The sequence below is a fragment of the Haemaphysalis longicornis genome, unplaced genomic scaffold (assembly GCF_048455015.1).
Source record: "Haemaphysalis longicornis isolate Haplotype H1 unplaced genomic scaffold, Haemaphysalis longicornis Haplotype H1 scaffold_4, whole genome shotgun sequence".
Classification (NCBI taxonomy): Eukaryota; Metazoa; Arthropoda; class Arachnida; order Ixodida; family Ixodidae; genus Haemaphysalis; species Haemaphysalis longicornis.
Genome location: NW_027526361.1, coordinates 104,214,371 through 104,220,206, shown reverse-complemented (window position 1 = coordinate 104,220,206; position 5,836 = coordinate 104,214,371).

The window sequence follows — 5,836 nt, the reverse complement described above, 5'->3', positions numbered from 1 at the left end:
TAACCTTCGCCTCTCCTCTCCTACGATCTCACACGCCGTCAAATACTACTTGGCTATAGTTAAGGTGCCGCCTTATCAGCCCCAAGCGATTGGTCTGCTTCGAAAGTCACAACATCGGCTTCATGCCGAAGTACAGCCCTCACCAAGCTGTGTGTCGTAAATGTAGGCGCGGACATGCCGAACTCTCAGAAATCGATCACCTATAATTGGCCACTGCACCGCATTTTCAGTATCCCCGCACTCCTGTTATCATCGGCGGGGATTTAAATGCGCAAAGTACCACATGAAGATATGCCTCTACCAATGGCCGAGGCTCCTGCCTTGAGGCGGCCATTGACGACCGTGGTCTCTCCCTTCTCAATGACACGGGATGGTAATCCGGTTACGCCCTCGCTTTTGACGTGCGAAAATTATTTGACCCCGTTAGTCAAGCGGCGACCCTCGAAGAGCTAGCTGCCGCCTTCCCAAGCTAAAGGGCCCAAAACTAGATTCCGAATTTCCTTGAAAATCGACCAATTCATTTCAAAAGTACGAATCTAGGTTGGAGCCCAAGAATCTTTTATCTGCATAGGGGTGTTCCCCAGGGTTCTGTCCTTGGACCCATTCTCTTCAACTTGGCCATGGTACGCATAGCCCGCAACATGGAAAGTGGAAAGGGACACTGCGGCTCGTTTTGCTATCTACGCTGACGACCTCACAGTGTGGGTTGAAGCCGCTGACTACGAATGCACTAAAGACATGTTACATATTGCAGGCAGCAGAAAACAGCCTTTCCACCACTCTGCCAACTCTCCGCCTTGAGCTGGCACCCAACATTCTACGGTCAGCACCAAACACCCGCCAACATGCATCATACTGTTTACATCGGCGACACACCCATTGCCCTCGCTAGCCACTGCAGCGGTCGGCAATGCGTAATTAACGCAGCTGCGCAAAAACTGGAAACCGATGTTCCGCCTAAACTCTCGCATTTCCAACAAATTTGGCGGCGCTAACTAATCAGCGTGTCTCACGCTCTCAAGGGAAGCAGCCGTCGGACGTCTCACTTATGGCGCCCCGGTTTATGACCTCTCTCCGACACACAAGAAGCACTTAGCGGTCCTTTACCGGGCCATGCTCCGTACGATCACAGGACTTCCAAGGCATACTCGCATTGATGCTCTGGAACGGGCTTCTCCGGACCCTCCGATGGAAGAGCTCCTTGCGGAAGCTGTACAACAACATGAGCTTTGGTGAAAACTAACTATCCAAGGCACTGTACGCCGTGCCTGGGACGAACGTATGCTTCCAGTACTTCCGTCGGCTTCACCACCTCCTCCCCCTAGGTCACACCCGCCTGTTACAGTTGCTCACCAACGAACCAGAACTCCCCGTTCCCGTCCTACTGCTCGTGAACAGGCACTTCAACGCGTCCTCGCAGCGAGATTGCCGGATGAGGTGGATATCTTGAGGGAGACGTCAAGGGCAGCCGTCACCCAGAAGAGACGTCGCAGAGGCAGTGGAAACAGCGCGTTTATTCTGAGCGGCAACCCAGCACTCCAGCACCACGAATGATGATGAGAATGGGTATGAAGAAGAGATGAGGTACGACATGATGACGATAGCTGTCGTGAGAAGCAGACGAAGTACACAATGAATTGGCCACAACAGTACAAGGGCACTTGTCCATGTCTCCTCGAAGGAGGCACTAGCGCATCGTGCAGATTGATGCTCACAATATTTACAGATGCCAGCTTCTCCCCTTCGCATATGGGCCTGACCTGGCGCTGCCCAGCTCGACCGGACCTGGACGGCTCCTTCACACAGCAAGCTTTTAACTCGTCCCCCCGGGATGCGCAACTGCAGCGCATCCTTAGTGTAATGGATCATTTGGCCTTAACTATTACAAACCCGCTTCCTTCACGTATTCGCATCCGCACAGATTCTCACCACGCCCTTCAAGAGCTACGTAAGACCTTCACAAATCATCCAGCTGTGCACGGAATCCAACATATGACCACAATTCTGACCCGTAATGGGACCGCTACCCGTTTGGCGTGGGTACCGGGTCACACAGACCCGGATGGAGGCAACCAGGCTGCACATGATGCAGCTCGGGAGTGTAGTGTTAGTACCCCTCCTCTGGGCGATCATGCCTCACGCCCGTCCCCTTGCCCTCGCCTTCAACTTGATCACGCACGCCAGGCACGTCAGTGCCGTCTTTCTTCCGTTACCCCCTCCCCCCCTGGCTACTTGGCTCTGGCTCCCCGATGCTTCATACTGCGGAAGTATTCATTAATAAAGCTAGGGCCAACGCAGCCCTCCCACTCCACATCACAAGAAAATGGACACATCCAACAGCGCCTCCACCGCCTTACTGTCCCTACTGCCAAACGACCGCAATCGTCACACTCGGCCACCCAATCTCGCACTGCTCCTGCGTTTTCTCTGTGTCGGCCTATCCTCCACAACTCTATGCCTCCCGATGCCTTTCAAGATGACCCTCCATTTGAAGACCCTAATTTTTTTGCAGCCCTTGGGCTCTTCGGAGTAGAGAGTGGTCTCTCAAGATTAGTGTAGACTGGGGTCTCCCCCGGTCGTGAAAATGTTCCTATAATATGATCTACCTTAGCCTGGCCTCCGCTGATTCAAGGGAACTCCTGTGTGGCCTTCAAGGTGTTACGATTCTGCGCACGCGCAACCATGTTCGCGCGTCCTGCAAAGTTTTGCGGAGTCCCCCGGTGCGAAAGAAAGCTGCCTCGGACAAGCCGCAACGTGCCTGGGAACGGCCGGATCGCGGGCGCCTCGCTGTCGGCGGGATTCAAACTTCGGCGGCGGCAAACGCGTCGTATGGAGGCACGCCCAGAGGACGCGGACGTCGCATCGGAGACCTCCTCTCTCCCCTCTCTCAGACTCAGCGTGTGCCGCTGCTACCGACCCCTCCCGAACTCTTGAAAGATTGTTGTGTGTGTCTGTACTATGTTCGCGCCGTGTGCAAAAAGCAGGAGGAGAACTTGTTTGACCGTTAGCGCTTTCGGTATAAACACGGGGCCCCAAACGTCGAAGTGTATTATTTTCGGAGCAACGAATCAATGCTGTCAATCTGCTCGAGTACGTACTGTAACCTCGCCCGTCATGGCATTGTTTCTGTCTTGCTTCCGCTCTCATCTTTCGCCACGCAGTAACCCAGTTAAGTTTGCCTTCAGCTTCTTGTCGTCGTCACCAAGGCAGCAACCTTTGCTGGCCGCTCGATTACCACGCTACCTCGCATGACAGAGGCGACGGAGCGCGGTTCGTGGACGCCTTCCCATATGCAACAATAGACACGTCATTTTGTAGCGTGATGCTACACTGATTCATCGTAAGTAGCGCTTGAAACAGAACACAGAAGAGAATACACACACGACGGCGCTAACTCGCAACTGACTTTATTAGGCGTAAACACAAATATATACTCAGAAAGAAAGAACACTTGCCCAGGTCAACCCCGAAAATGCAGTTTGATAAACACAAAGGTCACAGGATTACGATTCGAAAAAACACACAATATTACACTGCACATAGTCAACAACCAACCAGCAAAACATCTAAGTTAATGCATTTGACAAGAACAGAAATTCCTTTTCATGAAGTGCCACCGACGCGTGGCTGACACACTTATCATCGTGCTTTCTTATATAAAAAGCTTCAGTTACCTCGCGTGTCAATTGGTGATTGTGTCGCCACAACACGCTGGTGTTTTCAAAAAGTGGACAGCATTGCTCCTGGGTCTTATCGTTGCAGGTCGCGCAATGTCGAGTGAAATGTGCATGAGGGTTGTTTGTGAGCGAACTCCGGTGTTCCATCAGACGAACATTGATGCATCTGCCTGATTGGCCGATATAAACGTTGTCACATGATAATGGCAATGAGTACACAATTCCTGTCCTGCACGGGACAAAAGGCGAAGCATGCTTAACGCTGCATTATCTGTCAGACTTCTGAACGGACAACCTTCTTTCCTCCATGTTACAGAACTTACCAAGCTTATTCGGAGCGGAAAAAAGGACTCTAACCCCGAAACGCCCGACAACATTCTTCAAACCATGTGATAAACGGTGGATATATGGAATCACCGCAGTTTTCATTTTTTTCTGCCCCAAGCCTATCTTTCCTAGATTGCGCTGCCGCACCCACTACTTTAATTAACGTCTGGACAGTTTTGTGCATTATGTGCTCCGGAAAACCGGAGGCGTCCACCCTGGTAATTTGCGCCTGGAAACTGCACCTTGGGTTGACCTGGGCACGTGTTCTTTCTTTCTGAGTATATATTTGTGTTTACGCCTAATAAAGTCAGTTGCGAGTTAGCGCCGTCGTGTGTGTCTTCTCTCCTGTGTCCCGTTTCAAGCGCTACTCACGATGAATCAAAACCAACTAGCCCAACTATCAATTTTATTGAGCTACACTGGCCGCGGTTGAGCAGTTTCGCGTGGCTCCTGGTCCCTGGAGAGCCGTGCTGCGCATGCGGGGAGCAGTGACGTCTGCCGCTGTGGCGGGATTGGATTAGATTGAATTGGATTGAATAAATTGATTGGATTGGATTGGAAATCATTTTAGTAGCAGTAAGCATGATAATCAAGCTAATCCTAGAAATCCAGGAAAGCTAAGAATAACCAGCTGAACCTTAGTTCACGCTACGTATATCATCGCATAGCCGAACTAAGACACGCTAATTCTTTATAAAACTGCGCTACTCCTCCCTTCCTCTCCTTCCCCCTCCCCTATTTTGGCCGCATGGCCTTCCCTTCACGATGAAGACTACAACAACTTTCCTACTTTCCTCTTTCTTGCTTTCTGTAAAGCCCCTCTCATATGCCGCGTGACAAAACGCGAAGCGAAAAAAAGGATGTTGGCGTTGAACCAAGCGCTCGTGTATAGCTCACACGCTCTCTAAAAGCGGTACCGCCTACTATGATGATGATGATTAGGGACTCTCCTTTCTGATCGGGACGGTGGTTGTCAGCAACCGAGTTTGCTGTTTTGTTCCACTTACCTACTTGCCCTACTCTTAGCTAGCCTAATAGATTTGCCTCCCCAGCTCCCCCCCCCCCCCGTTTTAACTCTCATCGCTCTGTCTCCCCTTTTTCCTCCTCCCCCCCCCCCCCCCCCGCTGCTCTCAATTCCTATCCCTATAAGACGATTATTTCGGTGCTACTCGTCCATACCAAGTATAGGGACGAGTAGCGCCATCCAACGGCAGTCAGGAAAGATGTTGCGCACGCTAGACGTCTTGGTGGTGGTGGTAACACTCATTTACTTTATGTACAAGGGATACAAAGACGCCATGTTACGCTTTAGTGAATTTTGGTGTCTAGGGGAGAGGGATTAGGTAATGGGAGTTGGGGAAAAAGTATGATACTATCCAATGGTACATCCAATTGGGTGCGGAATTAAAGGAAATGGTGAAGGCCAGAGTTCTCGACGAAGTTTCGTAGAGCGGCGAGAAGGCGCCGTTCTTCGCTCTGATTGGAACGGCTTGGATAAAGCCAATCATTAAGTATCGGTGGGATTGCCAATCCTACGGTTTTGAAGACTTGTTTTCGACAGTCGGGAAAACGAGGACAGTCCCACAGGATTTGTGCAATGTCATTATTGGCTGAGCACCGCGAACACTCGGGGTCATCTAGGCTGCCGTATCTTGTGGCGCGAAAGTGTGCGGTTCTTGCCGATCCAGTTCTAATCCTGTGAACAATCGTGTGCCATTTCCGGGGCCAATGCTAAGGTATGACGGTATGACTGGGGGCTACACTCCTAGGGCCGCTCGTAGTTACAGCTTCCTTTCAACCTTGCAGCGGGTGTAGAATTCCGAGCTCGAAGT